Below are 19678 nucleotides of genomic sequence, written 5' to 3'. Positions count from 1 at the left end.
GCTAAACCACAATGGTGTCTGACTGTGACTTTAGGCCTAATATTCGCACAGGTTTCACAATTTACAAAATACACTCTCATGCATTACATGTCATATATTACCTGCCTTCACTCCTCCCAATCCCAGCAGGTAGACATTAGTGAAGTTAAAAAGGTATCAGAGAAGGAAGTGGGTCACCTGCCCAGACAGGTTCACCCAGGGGGGGCAATCTGTAAGAGAAAAAGAAAAAGGGGATCGTCACTCTAAAGGAAAGAGAAAACAGATGCTGAAAGGAACTCCCAACTGGAAACTGGCTGCAAATTTTGGCTCAGTGACACCACAGCTGTGACCTTGGGAAGTTTTTATTTCTGTGCCTCAGTCTCCTCATCTGTAAAATGATGGTTAGAATAAGACATCTACCTGACACAAAGGGGACTATATGTTTATCACAGCGGGTCCAAAAAAGTGAAAAACTGGAAACATCCCACAAGTCCACCAATTATGCAATTTAAACAAAGATACGTGTGTGGCATGGAAAAATATCATTCATTAAGAATGATAACGTGGTCCAGCCAGTGTGGCTCAGTGGTTGAGCGTCAGCCCATGCAGCAAGAGGTTGCTGGTTCAATTCCCGGTCAGGACACATGCCCAGGTTGTGGGCCTGATCCCCAGTGGGGGGCATGCAGGAGGCAGCCAATTGGTGTTCTCTCTCATCAATGTTTCTATCTCTCTCTCCCTCTCACTTTCTCTCTCTCTAAAATCAATAAAGAAAAAAAATTTTTTTTAAAAGAATGATAACGTGGATTTCATAGAAAGGGAAAGAGATTGGTGACAAATCACTGGCTGTAATTCAGTATAAGGTTATGCCATTTTTGTTAATCTTGTAAAAATAACATATTTACATGTATAGTCATTCATTTAACAATGTTTACTTTTGTATAGTTTTATTATTATGTGCGTTTCCCACGTAAATACGTAGATATAAAATGTCCAAGGATATACGCCAAACTATAACGTCTCTGTGGGGGTTCCTTTGCAGTTTTGCTTAGCTGATTTTCAAACTCTTTCACAATAAACTTGTGTCACAAAGAAATAATAGAAGTGTAAAATGTTTACAATGCAGGAACTGGAACACTGGTGTGCCTGGATCCAGGGGGCATTTTGCTGCTGCCAAGTTCATCTGCACATTGCTCAGAGGATGAGGAACCCAAGCAAAGGACTAAGATTTAAATTGGACTCCAGAGGAGTCAATAATTCCTTCTCCTCTTCCTTCTGCAGAAGTGAATGTCTGTGTCTACTTCTCTCCACTGAGCAAACTCAGCCAGATACCTGCTCCTAGGGGCCCTCTGGGGTTTTATGAAGCCTACTCTTATTCATTCTTCAGGCAGGTTACAATGCCACTGATGAGGCCAGGCCTCCATAACCAATCTTCACATTCCAGTCATGCTCCTGAGATAACACCTTGACTACCTTGATGAGATGTAGGTGTTCCCAACCCAGGCCACCTGTTGGGACACAGGGCATCTTTCAATGGATGCCTCCTCAACAGCCAGCTTATCTCGTTTCTGGAAGAGTGAGTCATTCTGAACAGAATCTCATTTTTAAGTTGTAGGGGCACCTCCCCTGTCACTCCCTGATTTATAAAACTAACAAATAAAAGCTACCATGTATTGCCCTGGTCACTTTGGCTCAGCGGTTGGAACGTTGGCCGGAGGACCATTGAATCTTGGGTTCGATTCCGGTCAAGGGCACGTACCTTGGTTGCGGTTCCTCCCTGGCCCTGGTCGGGTCCTGCGGGAGGCAACCAGTCAATGTGGCTCTATCACATTGATGTTTCTCTCTGTCTCTCTCCGTCCCTCCCATTCTATCTGATAATAAGTAGAAAAACATCCTTGGATGAGGAATACAAAAAATAAAAATAAATGCTACCATGTATTGATGCTATGTACCGGATGCCACGCTATAGGCTCATTTAATCCTCACAATAACCTTGTGAGGGTGTTTTAATCCCCATTTTACAGATGAGAAGACAGAGAATCGGAGAAGTCAACTTGCCCAGGGATATGCAGCAAGCCTGGGCCCTTAAACATAAGATGCTATCTCTCTGCAATCCTCAGATCTTCTTATCCCCATTTTATACGTGGGGAAACTGAGTCTAAGTTATTCACTGAAGCTGTTATTCACTGAAACTGTTATTCACCCAAGTCCTGAAGTTAGCAAGTGGGAGAGGCTAAAATCTGAACATCTGAACATCTTTGATACATGCTGCCCTCCTCCCCTTATGCCCTGTCATGCTCCATGCTCTCCCCTCCCCCACTTGTGCCCTGACACTGTACTCATTCCCCACTCCCCCATGTGCACTCCACACTGCAGCAAATACTTGTGGCAGTTCCAAGAATCTGTAAGAATGTGCTTTCTGGCCTTGGGAGCTTTGGACAGGCTGTACCTTCTCATTCATTTGCCTGGCACAGGCCTACTTATCTAGATGTAACCTCCTCCAGGAAGCCATCCCTGACCACCCTCGTTGGAGTACCCTCTTAGATGCTTCCTTGGTTCATCTTTGCATGCATCACCTGGCATCGTGGTTGTCTGTCTTCTTGCTGCTTCTCTTGCAGGTCTGCAAGGCCTAAAGGAGGACCACATGTGCTGATGGTCCTTAGCACCCAGCACAACAGCAGGCACAGAGTAGATACTCAGTAAGCATTTGTTAAATGAATGCTTGACTATCAGAGCGGCATCTTGCTTTGTTTGAAGGATACAGCCTAGGTGCACGAAGCAGGAGGATATAAAATGACAGAAACGTGGCTTCCTGTATATCCTACTAAGAGGGTGTGGTGGGTGAAGGCTCTGGGGTCATCGGGTGCTCAGTGCACTGATATTATAACCATGGTGTTCCGCCTTGCTCAAGCAAAGTCTCAGGCTACTGTTTTCTCACTCCCAGTCAGAAACAAATCATGTTCTGAGTGACTGGAGTCATCGCTCACAACACCAGGAGCTGGTTTAGGGTGGGGTGAGGGGCAGTGGCCTTGGGGCTCCAGTCTCTAAAGGCCCAGGCCTCCTGGCTGGGGGGAGGGGTGAAGAGTAGCAGGTCGGTCCGGGGAGGCTGCAGGCACTGGGGGAGAGACAATGGGGCTCTGCATCTGCTCCTCGCTGGGAGAAGGGACCCTCCAGTGAAAAGCCAGGGAATGCAAGGAAGTGTGGGAGGAATTGATGAGAAGGGGTGGAGCCAAGGAGATGCAGCCGGGAGGAAGGAAGAGAAGGGGAAGGAAGAGAGGCGGGAGGCGAAAGGATCCAGGCTTTCCTTCCTCTCCCTGACCTGGTCTTCAGCTGCAGCCTCCTCTGGCATTGTTTCCTGCGGAAACTCCGGGGGCCTACTCAGACCTCACGTTTTTCCCCAGCCCCTGGCAGCAGCCCCAGGCCAAGTACCAGGCATCCAGCAGGTGCTCAATACTTACTTGGGAAAATGAGAAATGTGGCCAACTTTACTCTGGGAACTTTTCCCCTGTCTTCTCCCCCACTTCACCAGAAAAGCGGAGGGCAGAGCAGGTCTTGGGAGCACGCCCGGGCGCCCCATGAATAATTGACCCTTCGTGGCGGCTCTGCCACGGTGTCCGAGGACAGCGTCGGAGTCGAGACGCGGCTCCGAGTGGCGGGCTTCCTGGAGGGTGGAGGCCCGGGGTCCAGCCTGCCCGGGAGCTGGGGGGACGCCGGGCTGTGCCAGGCCCCCTGCAGGGAGGCGCAAGGGCCTGACCCTGCGCGGCGAACGGCCACGCCTCGGCGCCCCCAGCAGTGCAAGAGGGGCCGCGGCCCAGGCCCTGGGATTGGAGGGCCCACGAGGGGCCCACCCCCGCTCCTCCAGCCCCTTCCCCACGCGGGCCTGGAGCGCGCTCGCAGCCCGCGCCGCTCCCTCGAGCCTGGCTGTCCAGGGCTCTGCAAACAGCTGTTTCGAGGCTCTTTTACAGTTCAGTGCGGTGCGGGGACGCCTGTTCCAAGCCCATCTGCCTACTTTAAAAATCCAGGAGTGAAGAACACACCCCAGCCTTCCACCTCGGGCCCGGGAGGGGCGCCTGGGCGGCACCTGGAGCCGCGCCCCCCACCCCACTGGCTCCCTTTCCCGAGGACGCCCCAGGCCTCCCCGGGGCCGGGGGGCGCGCCGTCCCCGGGGCCCCTTTGTGCCGGGCCGGGGCCCCCCCATTTCCATGCGAGACGCTGCCGGTGCCCCTCTCCCCCGCTTCACTTCATCTTTGTTCCCCTTTTCTGGGAGGAAAAAAAAAAAAAAAGGAGAGAGAGAGAGAAAGAAAAGGAGGAAAAAAGGCGTGACTTGGTTTTCAAACGAAACTCCCACAGCAAACAAAACCCTTTTAGAGAAATAAGAAAGGAGGAAGAAGGAAGAAAAGAGGGAAGGGAAAAAAACAAAAAACAAAAAAAAAACCACCCAAACCGGGCGGGGGGGAGCGAAAACCCTCCAGGCTTTCCATTTGAGTGGGAGAGTTGAACCGAAAGGCAGAGAAGGAGAGGAAGAAGAAATCCTGTCTGCGGTGGAAAGAGAAAAGAAAACTTGGGCTGACAGGAGGGGGTGGGGGGGTGGAAGGAAGTGAGAAAACAAAAGAGAGATAAAAGGGCTGCTTTTCTGTCTCTCTTCCTCTGCGAGCTGGCTTAGGAGGAGCTGTTTTGCATCCCTTCGCGTCAGCCCTGCCTCATTCCCTTCTTCCAGGGAGGGAGAGAGAGGAGAGGAGAGAGGGAGAGAGAGGAGGAGAGAGAGGGAGAGAGAGGGAGAGAGAGAAAGAGGAGCGGAGGGCGGGCGGCGGAGCAGGCGGCGGGCGCGCGTGGAGGCGGCGGCGGGCGCGCAGCAGCAGCCCGGGCGGTGGGCAGCGGGAGCCCCCGGCCCTCCGAGGGCCCCAGCGCAGGAGCCGCGCCCGGACCAGGGTGAGTGTCCGCGCGGCCCCGGCCCCGCAGCCCCGGGCGGGCGGGCGGGCGGGCGGCGGCGGGGGCGCGGGGGGCGCGGGGGTGGGTCGCTGCGGCCGCGGCCGGCCCGCCCCCCGCCTCTCCCCGGGGACGGCCGCGCGCAGGCCCGCGCCGCGCTGCAAACATGTCGTCTTTCCCTTTCACTTCCACATTCCCTCATGCCGGCGAGCTGGAGGGAGAGAGGGAGAGCGGGGGAAAGCGGGAGCGATGGCGTCTGGGGGGGAGGGGAAGGAGGGAGGAGAGCGCGCGAATGAGAGAGCGAGGGGAGAGGAAGAGCGAGAAGCAGAAATGAAAGGGAAGCGCCGCGGTGGCGGCGCGGCGGCGCGGGAGGCCCGGGCGGTGACGGCGGCGGCGGCGGCCGCGGCTCCGGCTCCGGGGCCCGCACGTGGGTGTCCCGGCGCCGTGCGCTCCCCCCGCCGCCCGCCCGGGACTCAAAGTTTCGCCTCCTCGCCGCGCCGCCCCGCCCCTCGGCTGCCCACAAACTTTATTCTCCGGGCGGGTGGGGTGGCCGCGCGTCCCCGCCACCCGGGGTGGGGGAGGGTGGAGCGCGCCTGCGGGGGTTCGGCTGCCCCCGAGGGCAGCCGTGCGCCACGGGACCCCTGCGGGGTCGGCGTCGGGGCGCCCCAGCCAGGGACCTGTTGAAGACGCTCGCCGGCTGGCCAGCTCCCCACGGTCTGTCCTGAGCCTCAGTCCCCCTTCCTCGGTGCCCACTCCCCACATCTCCTCGCGGTCATTTTCCTAATTGGACAGAGCTGGGGGGTGTGAGCGTCGGCGTCAGATCGGGGACCTCGAGGCTGCCGGGTGGGCGCGGGGGCCCGGGGACCGTTGGGGCAGCCCTGCCTCTCCACCCCGGGCGCGCAGATCCCACAGATCCGGCCCTCTCCCACTGCCCCCCTAACTGCGGACTTGCTAACTAGTGCGTATCGGGGTGTTTTTTGTTTTTTTTTCCAAGTTGCCTTTTAAGATGACTTTTATGGTCGCTGCCACTGCTTGCCTCCAGTGTGAGCTGTAGTTTGGGAAGATTTAAGAGGCCAGGGAGGTGCTTGCGTGGGTTTTAACGAACCCAAAACGGTCATTAATGTCTCTCTAAGCTCTGCGATGGTTCAGGCAAGGCGCAGCCTTAGCCTCGGTGCGTTTTCACGGGGACATGACGAGGGGCTTGTCCTTCCAGAGAGGGACCATCCTCCCGGACCTCCCTGGAGTTGCGGGCCGAGTGCCCGAACTGCTAAGGGTGCCCTGAGCGCCTGCATCTGTGTGCAAAATGGGAACTCCCAGCTGGTGGCAATCTGGAGGGGACATAACCAGCTCCAGGGGGCTCCTGGGAAATTTACATAATTTCCCCACAGGTGTTCGGAGAAGGACTTTGCACCCTTGAGGGTCACCCAGCCAACTTTGAAGCTACTCTTTTCAACCCTGCCTTTGAGTACATGTAAGTAAAAAAAACAGTCAGAGTTCATGTCTGCCAAGTAGAAGGCCTTCAAAGGACCTGCTGGGCCAGGTGGGGAGGGTAAGAAAACCACTCCTAACTGTCATTAGCCATTAGAACATGTATCCTTCGTGTTTGTGATCAAAGGCGTGGGCCTTTCTGGTTTTGATTTTGGAGACTCGGTGTGGCTGTCCCTTTCTCATTTGTTTTAAAGTGAATGTTATTTTCTGGTGGTTTCGTCAGGTGGCCCTCCTGCCACGTGTCACCCTGCGCCAGGCACCTGCCAGTCTTGGAACAGGACCTCTTAATTGGTCACCTTTGGTTCCAGCCAAATTAGTGCTCCAGGGCTCTGGTAACTGGCAGAACCTGGCTTTCCTGCACGAAGGCAGTAGTGTGGAGCTGCTTTCTTTTGGGTAGGGGAGTTGGACATTTGGGTTACATTTTCTTTCCTCCACGCCCTCCTATGTGCCTGTGGAGGGAGATGCAATGAGTTTAAGTGGGGACGGATTCTAGCTCTTTTCCTCAGAGCAGATTCCTGGGTGAGTCTTTGCCCGGTAGTGTATGGCCAGCAGGTCACTGGTTCTGTACTTGGGTCACTTCCATTTCAACCAGTGAGACTTATTTTTAGGCTCGCTGTCTGGAGACAAGGAGACAGGCAAGGTCTGGAATGGTTTTCCAGTTGGAGGAAGGGAGACAAATGGGACCACCAGAGATTTTCTACAACAACTTCTATTTTAGTTTTGCCTTGTGGCCCAGGGATATTTCTATCGGAGTTGCGCCTGGAAAGCTTGAGTTTGACGTTCGCAGGGAGGAAATAAGTACAGCTGGAGTCAGGTGCATCTGAAAGGATGCCCTCCCCCGGCTCCCAGTCTGGTTTGCATGCCCCACCCCGACCTCAACCCCAGAGCAAGGGCTCATTTTGTTGAATTAAGGGATCTCTGAATCTGCTGTCTCATGTTAATGGTGGTTGATCCCAGCCCGTGGACTTCAAAGCCGGAAGAGGACCTTAGAGGTTGCCTAAAAGAAACTGAAGCGTGAGACAAGCTCCATGCCTTGGGTCCCCACAGTAAGTGGCAGAGCCAGCACTTGACCCTGAGCTTTCAGAGTTCATTGCCAGTGCTCTTTCCACAAGGCCGCTGCCTCTATTCCTGCTGGGGAGTTGTTCCAAAGAACATGGCTCCGAGAACATGAAACCATGGGTGTGTGCACTGCACTGGGTAAAAGGAGCCTCATTTTCCCGTTACGTCCTGGAGTATTTGACAGGCCCCTGTGACTGCTACGGAGCCTCATTTTCCCGTTACGTCCTGGAGTATTTGACAGGCCCCTGTGACTGCTACGGGGAACCAGGTACTTCTGGCTCTTTTAACATGGACTTCTTCAAAGCCCACCAGTTCAGCGGACTGTTCCCAAGCCACACTAAGCACTTTTTGATCCAGAATGCTTTCTTTATGCTTTGGTGCTTGCGATTTATTTAGGGTTGGTCTGGGAAGAAGAAGGGAGCTGTAAGGGCCAGAGACCTGAACTCTCTTGGTGGACTAGATTTCCTTGTTCAACATAATTTCATAAAGGTCGAGGTCTTTCTTTGTTCATTGAGAAGCCCCTGTGCCTAGAATGGGGCCTGGCCCATAGAGGGCCCTTGATGAATACTTGTTGAATAAATGTACTGGACATTAGACAAAAGATTTCCCTCCCATAAGGAACCTACGAATGATACAGGAGGCAGGGACAGGAGGTGATTGATGGGAACTGCAGAGTTTTGCAGTGAGTCATTGCTTTTCATACAAGCTCTAGGCAGGTAAGGCAGGAGGGACAGGGAAGAGCGAGCCCTGAATGGGGTGGGGCCACTGGGTGGAGACTTGTGCAGAACAATAATGAGGTCTCAAAATGAACTGGATATAGTAGAATAATGATAATTATATATCTTGGGCCTGGCTTGGCTAAGTGCTTTATGAATATCATCCCTCTTAGTCCTCATAGGTGCTAGCTAGTTTACGACATTGTTATTCCCATTTGGCAGATGGGGAAACTGGAGCAGAGAGGAGTTAAGTAACTCATCCAAGGGCACAGAGCTGGCATCTGAACCCAGGCAGACTGACTTCAGACTTTGCCTTCCTGGAATGGCCATGAGGTCAGACATCTCTGTTCACACCAAGGAGCTGGGCACTCAGAGCTTTGGGGTTCCTCGAAAGGATGGCAGCAGAAAAACTCAAGAAGAAATTGTTGGTGGAGTGAGGCTGGTCAGGGAGCATGCCTTCTGCTTTCTTTGCCAGGGTCCTCACAGTGCCTGAAGACCATTTTTACCCAGTGAAGACTATAAGGGGATGCTTATATGGGGGGCTTAACTAATCCCAAGCATAGTGGCTAGTACCAGATTGGGACTATTTTCCACTTGATAAAGATTTAGGAGACATTTTCGGTGTGTAGGGGGGTGGATATGCTTTTCAACTTAAATTATGGTTGTCATGTATTTGAAACGGGAGGAAATTTTAAAGCTAGATATTTCTTCACTTATGTCCTTGAGACCAACAGAAGGTGTTTTCCATGTGTAGAAACCATACCTTCTCCAGGATACTGGTCCAGGTTACAGCAGACCACAATAGCTACTCGATTACTGACAACACATGATTTTCCAGTTGCTGAGCTGGTCCCGTCCGCGAGGAGCTTGCAATCTCTCTGGGAGATAGGCATTACACTAATAATTACACAAATACTCTTTAATTACAGTTGTTACAAATGCTTCAAAGGAAAAAGTGCAGAGGTCATGGGAGCAGACCAGGAGGACAGGGAAGGGAGGCATTTCTGAAGAAAGGGCACTTACACAGCCACTTGAAGGGTTGGTGGAGGGCTTTAACCAGGGATAGTTCATTAACCTTGACATAAACCCTTGCTACTTTTTGTGGTCCATGCACCAGCAGCTTCTCCTGGGAGCTTGTTGGAAATGCAGAATCTCAGGCCCCTCTGCAGGCTTGCTGAGTCTGGATTTTTAACACGATTCAAGTGCAGGGTCAAGTCTGAGAAATGCTGATGGAATCAAAGTACTGAACTGAGAGGTTCTCAGCTTTGCTGTGAGTGAGTTGTGTGACCTCGGGCAAGTCCCTTCTCTGATTAACGAGGGAATTAGATCAACTCACAAGTTCTTCCTGACTTTTCTTCTCTTTGGCCACTGCTGGTTGGTGCAGCCTCTGAGTTTATTGAGGACCTGAGCTTGCTCAGCTCTCACCTCTGAGGTGCCTTTGGTTGGGGCCCCGCGGATCATCCGCGCTCTGGTCTGACTTCAGGAAGCAAGGAAGAGGGGCTAGACCATCAGAGCTTTGGAGAAGGGACAGGGTAATTCACATAAAGCTGTGGAGGTTTGTTGCACAGGGAGAGATTGTCTTAAGGCAACTTGGGAAGATTTGGCCCAAAGCGAGAGAGAAAAGCTGGCCAGGGTGAAAAGGGCCTTGGGGAAGAAAAGTGTAACATTTCTGCCAAAAGGGGAACCCAAAACAAGGGTGGGAGGAACCCGCATAACAGTGTGCATGTGAACGTGATACTTTAAGAATTGCCACGGAGCTGCTATCACTGTAGACAGGACCTGGGGGCTGCAACCAGGAGTCCTGGAGCCTTGCACTCTATGGGTGGGCTGCAGTTGCACCTACAGCTGTGCAAAGAGTCACGTGCGTGTGCACTCTCTAAAAAGACCCAGAGCTTTTGCCAGCCTCAAAGGTGTCCGTCTGCATCCTCCTAGAACTAGGGGCCGGTGCCTTTCTTGACGGATCTCCCCCAGCACTTACTATGGTCCAGGCACCATTCTGAGCCCTTTCCATATATTAGCTCATTTATGTTGAATAACTTCCCAGAAGTCACACGCATAGGAAGTGTCAGAACCAGGATGGTACCCAGGCAGTTGGGCCCCAGTAACAGGGCAGGTGGGACTGCGGGGGAGCTCTTGTTGGTGGAACAGAAATTGACATGACAGAGGCCCCTGCTTTACCGATAACAGAAAGGAAAGTAGCACCAGGTTGCCAGGCTAGCCCATGAGAACCTGTGTCATTATTGGGCCCAAAGCATGATTGTTTGCAAAGGAAAAAAAAAGAGAGAGAGAGAGAGAAAACTAGACTGGTACAGTGCTGCAAGCTAAGTTAAAAATTCTAGAATCGGATAGAAGGTGCTGGAAGAATTGCACTGTCAAATAAGGGGGGGGGGCAGGAAATTGGTGTAGATTCTGAAAGAAGGGATTAAAGGAGGTTAGAGGCCAAAGCAGGGCCAAATGTATGTTGAATCCACAGCTTCAAAAGGTAAAATAACTGGTTTTTATTACCTACTAATTAATGTGTGTAGCTCACAGACCTGACCCTTCCCCCATCCCTAGTGCCTTACCCCAAGTACAGAGGCCTTTTGTCTTCTCTTTTATTCATTTCTGTGCTATTTGAATTTTTATCAGTATGTATTCTCTTTAAAATCTATATATTCATAAACGCAGTGAAAGGACTATTCGAAGTGTGTTGACCTCTAGGGGGGGTTTGGTTCCATCTTCTGCCACCATCATCATAAAGGAGTTTCTGATATTAAATGTATATGCTCTATTGTGTGTGTATTTTGGGAGTACCGAGAGAACTATTGGAAATGTGAGGGTTTTCAGTGCAGTCTGAAACTGAGAATAAAGGATCACATTGTGGCCCAACTGCCTTCCCTTCTGACCCCTCCACCCCCACCCTCTGGGTAGGTAATAAATAGGGAATCAAAATCAGGTAAGAATGACCACTTCCGAAAGCAGGAATGTCTGCCTTCCGGATTTACACGGGAAACTGTAGCTTCATTGATGACTCTTGGTTACGTGTGATTTTCCTTCTGGGTGGTACCTGAATGCCACCCTTACCCCATCCCATTCCGGGGGGAGGAGGAGGAGCAGCAATGGAGTAGGCTTCTGGGTGCATGTGTTTGGTAAGAAAAAAAGGATTGCCAGATTTTAATGGTGGTTTCACGCACCTCTTGAGAATGTCCTTACAAGGGCCACATCCTAGCTGGCCTCTAAGTAAGCATCAGGTACCCTTTGGAGGCTGGCGTTGCTGGTTCGTTAACCCCACCCTGTGATATCCCCTCCTGGAAGTCCCAGCCCCACAGCCTCACCTCCCAGCCATTCACTAGCTACAGACCACAAGACCCCTGTGGACTTGCCTTACCTGGAAGCAGGTTACCTCCGAAATTCTGGACTCTTCTGTCCCCGCATCGCACAGCCCTGCTTGAAGCACCCTGCTCACCCCTGTTCCAAGCTGGGAGACCTGTGCCTGCTCACTTGGGCCACGTACCCACTGTCAACCCCACCCCTCATTCCCAAGTCCTGCCCTGGCCACTTCCCCAGGAGCACCCCACTTCCCCCTATGCCCCAGTTCCCTACTATAGCTACAATGTACCTGTCTCCCTCTCCTTTGTCTCTGCTTCTCCCCAATCCTCCTATATCACTTCTCTGCATGCTAGGACTTCACAAAAAGAGTCCACCCTGTCTGTCCCTACTTCTTCTCTTCCCCTCTACAGAGAATAGTTCACTCCAACCTGCTCTCCCATAAGTTCCTGGCCACCTCTTGATCACATCCAGTGGCCTCTACTTACCTGACTTTTCCATGGCAGGTACTGTCATGGAAAGTCTTGCCCCCAGTGGGTTCTAACTTCTCAGTCTGGGTCCTCCTTAGACCTTTCCAACCCTGCTTGTCCTACCACTCTCTCTTCCCCTAGAATTTGGGGCCAGGGCCATGGTTCTCTGCTACTTGCTTCCCTCCCATGCCTGTGGTTTCAGCCTGCATGGTGTGAACTCGGCCTATATCCCTGTCCTCATGTCACCTGTAAGCAGCTTAGAGCTGGGTTAACATTTGTTACAGCTTTGGATATCCATGGATTTCTTTCTACCATCTTATTTTGTGGCTTTCTGTTTCTTCTTTTTCTGATTCTTTTTGCTCTGTTCATTCTTTCTTTCAAACCGATTGAAATTTTGTTTTCTTTTCTTCACTCCTTTTTTTCCCCCCCTGTATGCTTCAGAACTTCTGCACTCTATTTCTGTTCTTTTGATGCATGCAGACTTTATAAGGTTTAAAGTCGGTTGGTGTCTATATCTTTTTTCAAATAACACGTGGGTCTTGGAATGCTTTATATGAAGTCACTGTTGTCGCTGCTTATGTTCAGTTGCCATACAGTGGGTTAGTTGCATCTTCTTTCTTCTTTAACTCTACAAATTGGATGTTATTTTTGATGTTTTATACATTTAACTTTTACTGTGATTTTCCATATATTTACCATTTCGTTTACTTATATTTCTCCTTGCATCTCAGGCCTTCTTTCTGGGATAAGAACATGTGGTGAAGGTCTGTTAATCATAAACTTTCAGTTCCTGTTTGGCTGAAATTTTATTTCATCCTTATTGTTAAAAGATTGTTTGACTGGGTATAAAACATTAGCTTGACAGTTATTTTCTCGTAGTATTTAAAGATAGTATCCCATTGTCTTCTGGCCTTCACTGTTACTTTGAGAAGTTGATAACCCAATTATTGTTCTTAGGTAATGCTCTCTGGTGGTGCTGGTTGTTGTTTGTGGTGGTGGTGGGGTTGTGTGTGTACATGCACACGTGTATTTTGCAGTTCACTATAATATACTTGTGCACTTAGGAGTGTATTTTATTTTATTTGGTTAATGATTCATTGGGCTTCCTGAAACCAAAGATTGGGGACTTTTATCAGTTTTAGAAATTTTTCAGGCACTATCTCTTTGAATATTGTCTCTCCATCATTTTATCTCTCTAGTCTCTCCTTTGGAAACTCCAGTTAGATGTATGTGAGATCTTATTCTAGCCTTTATGTCTCTTCACATCTTTTTGATTTTCAATCATTTAGTTTTGTGTGCTGTTTTCTGAATAATTTCTTGCCTACCAGTTCACTAATTCTTTGTTTAGTTTTCTCTAATCTTCTGTTGAGCTCTTCCACAAGTTATTTTTAGTATCCATGTTAACTCACAGATTTGTATATATTTGATGTATTTTAATCCATTGCAGTATTATTTTTGATATTCGTCCTTTGAGTTTTTAATCTGGATTTTTTTTTTATTTCTGTGTTTTTATTTTATCCTTTTTCAAGATCTTTTAATTTTTTAAAAATAAGCTCTTGCTCTTGCCGGTTTGGCTCAGAGGTTAGAGCGTCAGCCCACGGACCAATGAGTCACGGGTTCGATTCCAGCCAAGAGCACGTACCTCAGTTGCGGTTCATCCCAGGCCCTGGTTGAGGTTGTGCGGGAGGCACAACATGTCCCTCTCATGTTGATGTTTCTCTCTTTCTCCTTCTCTCTCCCTCCCACTCTATCTGAAGATAAATAGAAAAACACCCTTGGGTGAGGATTTTAAGAAAAAGCGCTTACTCCTTATTTATATCTTTAATTCCCCATTATATTTCCTTCATCACATTCAACATACTTATTTTGTATTTTGTGTCCAATGATTCCAGTATCTGAAGCACTTGCGGTTATAGTTCTGTTGCTGATTCCCACCCTTGAGGACTTGCTTCCTTAGGTGTTCTGTGATTTTTGCTCATGAGCTTATGTTTGCTAGAATTCTACCTGTGAGAATTCTTGGAGGTATAGGATGAGAGTACATTCTTCCAGGGAGGGTACGTTACCTTCTACCAGACACCTGAAGGCCCTACCAATGGGTCCATTTATTTATTATTCTTAGCTTGCAGTTTTGAAGGCCTCTAATGACCACGGATTCTCAGAGGAACTATTTTTTTAAAAACTCCATCCACGGCTAACTAATCCAGATTGCTTCCTTTCTGACTCTATACCACCAGATACCCTGCTTGGGCCCATTGTTCCCTTATTACCAAATACCTTCTCTCTATCTTTGGACAAAGTCCTAGCCATGCCAAGCCCAGTGAAAACTATGTATCTTCTGGGCCTTCCCCATGCCACCAATTGAAGAATTAGCCTTCCCTTCCGCATTCATGGACCACCATTGCCTTACCTCTTAGTCTGTAGGTATGTATGTTCAGACCCCACACCGACCCTGAGCTTCTTAAAAAAGCTCAGAGCTGTGTCATTTATTTCTGGAACCCCAGTGCCTGGCTCAATGTTGGGCAGACTAGTTGCTTAATAGATATCTATCAATTGAACAGATGTATGCCAAAATCAATACTCTCTTCTTCTTGAATAGTAATAAAAAAAAAAAAGTCATGAGTACTAACCTGCCCCATGACCGGGCATAAGTCCAATTCAGCCTGTTGGATCCCAGTGTCTTTAGCTATAAACGATGAGATGCTTCTGAGATCTCCACTTGCTCTAAGATACCGAGATTCGGCATAACTTGTGTGGCTGTCAGTCACAGTGACGTGGATCAACTCCCGGGTCCCAGATGGAATGAAGGGATGAGGGGGCTGTTGAGAGAAAGAGCATGATTCTGAGGTAACTGGGCATGATTTGGAAGAAAGGAAAGAGAAGGGACTCAAGGGTAAATTAATATGAAATAAAGATGGCATTTTGAAATTTGTGACCTGAGGGAACTTGATGGCAGTCTTAAAAAAAAAACACGTTATCACAAAATAAAATTCAGATGGAATTAAAGATGGTGACTATAAAAAAATGAACTCGGGAAAATACTAAGTATAACTGAAATCCCAGAAGCTATAAAAGATTAATATAATTGACCCTACACAAGTCAAAAATCATCAGAAACATCCCGGCCAGTGTGGCTCAGTGTTTGAGTCTCGACCCATGCACCAGGAGGTCGCCGGTTCGATTAGATTCACGGTCAGGGCCCAGGTTGTGGGCCTGATCTCCACTGGGGGGCATGCAGGAGGCGGCCAATTGAAGTTCTCTCTCATTGATATTTCAATCTCTCTCCTTCTCCCTTCCTCTCTCTAAAAATCAAAGAAAAAAAAATTTTTTTTAAATCATCAGAAACAAAGAGTCTCCTTGTTCTCAAAACTAGGAAAGCATTTTTGCAACCTATGGCAGAGATAGAGCTAATCTCCTTAATATCTAAAGAGTTTCTCCAATTCAATAAAAAAATAAGTTTTTTTTTCGCCCTGGCCAGTTTGGCTCAGCGGTTAGAGCGTCGGCCTGTGGTCCGGAGAGACCCGGGTTCGGTTCCCGCTAAGGGCACGTACTTTGGTTGCAGTTTGTCCCCGGCCATGGTTGGTCGTGCGGGTGGCAGCCGCTCGATGTGTCCCTTCACGTCGATGTTTCTCTCTCTCTCCCTTCCTCTCTCTCCCTCCCACTCTATCTGTACAAAAAATGGAAAAATATCCTCGGGTGAGGATAAAAAAAAAAAAAAATAAGTTTTTTTTTATCCTCACCCAAGCATATGTTTATTAATTTGAGAGAGAGAGAGAGAAACATTGATCAGTTGCCTCCCACACTCGCCCCTTCCAAGGATCAAACCCACGACGTAGGTATGTGCCTGACTGGGAATTGAGCCTGTGACCTTTAGGTGTAGGGGAAAACATTCAAACCAACTTAGCCACAACGGTCAGGGTTATTCCATTTTTATTTTTAGTATTATTAAGGTATTTATTTTTGGTTAATCCTCACCCGAGGATATTTTTCCATTGATTTTTAAAATTTTTATTTTATTATTTTATATTTTTATTCTTACTCGAGGACATTTTTCCATTTTTTGTTCAGATAGAGTGGGAGGGAGAGAGAGGAAGAGAGAGCGAGAAACATCGATGTGAAAGGGACTTATCAAGTGACTGCTACCCACATGACCATCCAGGGCCGGGGACAAACTGCAACCAAGGTACATGCCCTTAGCGTGAACCAAACCCAGGTCTCTCTGGACCACAGGCCGACGCTCTAACTGCTGAGCCAAACCCGGGCTGATTTTTTTTTTTTAATCCTCACCTGAAGATATTTTTTCATTTATCTTCAGATAGAGTGGGAGGGAGGAAAGAGTGAGAGAAACATTGACATGAGAGAGACACATCGATTGGCTGTCTTCCTCACGACTCCAACCAGGGCCAGGAACGAACCGTAACCGAGGTACATGCCCTTGACTGGAATCAAACACGTGTCCATAGGCCATGTCAAACCAGCCAGGACTCCACTGATTTTTTTTTTAGATAGAGTGGAAGGGAGGGAGGGGGAGAGAGAGGAAACATCTATGTGAGAGAAACACATTGACTGGTTGCCTCCTGCATGCTCCCCGACCAGGGCTAGGGATCCAACCTGCAACCCAGGTATGTGCCCTTAACCAGGAATTGAACCCATGACCCTTCGGTGCACAGGCTGATGCTCTAACCATTTAGCCACACTGGCCAGAGCATGACTACATTTTTTTTTTATCCTCACCCAAGGACAGTTTTTGCATTCATCTTCAGATAAAATGGGAGGGGAGGAGGGGAGAAGAGACAGGGAGAGAAACATCGATGTGAGAGAGACACATCGACTGGTTGCCACCCACACAACCCCATCGGGGCCGGAGACAAACTGCAACCAAGGTACATGCCCTTACGGGAACTGAACCTGGGACTCTCCAGTTTGCATGCTTATGTTCTAACCACTTGAGCCAAACCAGCCAGGGCACGACTACCCCATTTTTAAAATGGGTACACCGAACCTGGACAGTTCACAGAAAGGAAATATAAATCGTTTCTAACCACATAAGAACGGGCTCAGCCCACTGGTAATAAGAGAAATTCAAGTTTACTATGAAGAAGTGACAACAAGAACAGATACTCATGACTGTTGACAGAGTGTCAGTCAGTACAATCCGCACAGAGAAGGTTCTGACAATACTTATTAAAATTAAAAGTGCCTAAGTAATTCTGGGAATTCCTCTCACAGATAAGTTGCACATATGTGACACGATGCATTTTTCAAGGTAGTCCGTTGCATCATTGCTTGTAAAAAGGAAACAGATTTAATGTCCATTGGTAGAGAGTCAGTAAATAAATTGTCCCACGACCCCGCAGTGCATTTCTCTGCAGCTGTAGAACTGAATGTGAAAGCTGCCTGTGTGCCCATGTGGTCTCTGAGCTATCTTCTTGCGTAGGAAAGTGAGGAACAGCACGCCTGGCTATGCAGTAGCTCGGCCTCAATACCAGGGAGACTAGTAACGGGGGTTTTCCCACAGCGAGGCTGACTTTTCCCGCTATCTGTTTCTACATTTTGAATTTTGTGCCTTATGAATGTACGGTTGAATTAAAAAATCATTCTTGCCCTGGCTGGTTTCGTTCAGCGGTTAGAGCATCGGCCCGTGGACCCATGAGTGCAGGTTCGGTTCCGATCAAGGGCAGGTACCTCGGTTGCAGTTTGGCCCTGGCCCTGGTTGGGGTTGTGTGGGAGGCAGCCACTCGATGTGTCCCTTTCACATCGATGTTTCTCCCCCCCCCCCGCCCCCATCTGAACAAAAATGGAAAAATGTCATAGGGTGAGGATAAAAAAAAAAATTATTCTTAAATAAAAAAAGGAGGTTAGGGTGGAAAGGTGGGAAGAAAGATCTCACCTTTGTCCCGCATGTTCACACAGACTATTTCAGGGATTCCCCTCTGCAACCTTGAGAGGGGTTACCATTTCCATAGACCAAGAAACTGAAGATCAGAAGTCTGAAATGACATGCCCAGGTTCATGGAGAGAGCCCTGAACCTGGCTTTGGTGATCAGTATTTTCTTGTTCCCTTCTCTTATTTTTAGCTAACATCTCATTGGTTAAAGACCAGTGGTGGTACATCTTGGCCTAGCCCCTCCCCTCCTAAGGAAGTGAGTATAAAGTTTCATCCCTCCACCAGCTGGTTTGCTGGCTCACAGGTGCCCACAGGACAAAGCTCAGGCAGCAGGTGGGGGAACCAGCCCAGAACCCCGGCAGCCACATCAGACACAATGAGGAGGATTAGGGATGGGCTTTGAGTCCTACATTTGAAGCTCCCAGCTTTTATCAGAGTGTCTTAACATTATTTCAGGAGAGCTTTTATTACTGTCTGTGAACTGGCCTCAGGTAGGTACCAGCTGCTGCCTGGTGCCTGAGCCGGTGCCTTCACTTTGTTTTATGGTGGGGAACTTTTCAGGACTCAAGGCACTTGGTACGTGGAAGATTCTGGAAGAAGAACTTTTTCTATTTTTCTATCCACAGCTGCAATCAGATGGCATCCCTTTGATTAAAGGAAGGGAGAGGTGTTTTTTGTTTTTATTTTGTCGTTGTTTTGGTTTGTTTTGTCTCACAGGAACACCTGTTCGGTTTTCAAAGTAGGATATTGACCTGCTTCCTTTTTGCTGGAACGAAATGCTCTATGGAGAACAAAGCTAACGGTGTTGGCCATATGTAATGTGAGGCTGTAATTTATAAGATACAGCTTCACCTCAGGGAAGAATCTGATGTCTTTAAGAGTCAAAAATCACCCAGCACCACCTATCCTCATGTGTGGGGTTATATTTATTTTCTAAGGTAGAGTCGTCATCTCTTAAAAAAGAGGTGGGGTGCCCTGGCTGCTGTGGCTCAATTTGTTGGAACATTGTCCAGTACACAAAAAGGTTGCAGGTTCAATCCCCGATCAGGGCATGTGCAAGAGACAACCAATCAGTGTTTCTCTGTCACATCAATATTTCTCTCTCTCTCTGCCCCCTCCCCACCCCCGCCTTCTTCTTTCTCAGAAAAATCACTAAAAACATATCTTTGGGTGACAATTTTAAAAAAAGAAAGAAAGAAAGGGGCAGGGTCCTCTGGGGCTGAGGAAGGAATGCTCATGGGGGTAGGAAGACTGGGATCCGTGGGCCTCAGCTGGCATGTCCAATACCCTGTCATCTGTGCTGCTGGCATCTTTACGAGAAATGCATCCTAATGACCCACCCTGTCCTTTTTCATTTGTCTGGCCGGTGGAAGTGGAAATGCTTGAACATCACAGAGCTGTACTTGTGTAAACTTAGCATCCAGCTCTTTGCTGAGTAGATAGGACGTGCCCAGTAACCATTTGCCTTGTAGACAAATTTTGATATTTGAGAATGACTTTAAAGCTTTTGATCAGAAAGAGGCCTGGAGAAATGTAGACATCTCCCATTGCTCCTCAGTTTTCCCGTGCTTGAATAATTAAATGCATGCCCTGTGGAATTTTTCCTTCCATGGGCTCCAGGCCCTCTGTCTGTCTCACGCAGGCTGCCTTCCGTAAATGGTACACTCCAAGTATCTTAACACCCTCCCGTGTGGTCCACTCCGACATTGACTTGTGTTCTAGCTCATTATCCAGAAAAACTTCCAAGCCCCATCGGTTGAATTCTTTTGCGTAATTTGTAGAACTGATCAGAATTTCTCTTTCAAACTTTTCTTTTGGGGACTTGATGCCTTAGTTGTAAAAATGTATTCCCT

At 48.7% G+C, this 19678-nt stretch overlaps 1 protein-coding gene across 3 annotated transcripts in view; it reads left to right on the top strand.

The window, feature by feature from the left end:
• Positions 1–4854: 4854 nt before the first annotated feature.
• ZNF710 (zinc finger protein 710) overlaps positions 4855–19678 on the top strand; it is a 56746-nt gene continuing 41922 nt past the window's right edge. Inside the window, exons 1-2 of one of the 3 annotated variants that reach the window (XM_036278056.1) lie at positions 4855–4905; positions 6291–6373. The gene's annotated coding sequence lies outside the window, so the exon portion shown is untranslated. Of the gene's footprint in view, positions 4906–5926; positions 6374–19678 lie in introns of those variants that run through there. The other 2 variants (XM_036278057.1, XM_036278058.1) reach the window with 2 other exon arrangements.

The sequence above is a fragment of the Molossus molossus genome, unplaced genomic scaffold (genome assembly GCF_014108415.1).
Source record: "Molossus molossus isolate mMolMol1 unplaced genomic scaffold, mMolMol1.p scaffold_m16_p_24, whole genome shotgun sequence".
Taxonomy (NCBI): domain Eukaryota; kingdom Metazoa; phylum Chordata; class Mammalia; order Chiroptera; family Molossidae; genus Molossus; species Molossus molossus.
Note: the sequence above shows the minus strand (reverse complement) of the source record. Positions and strands in the feature narration are given on the sequence as shown.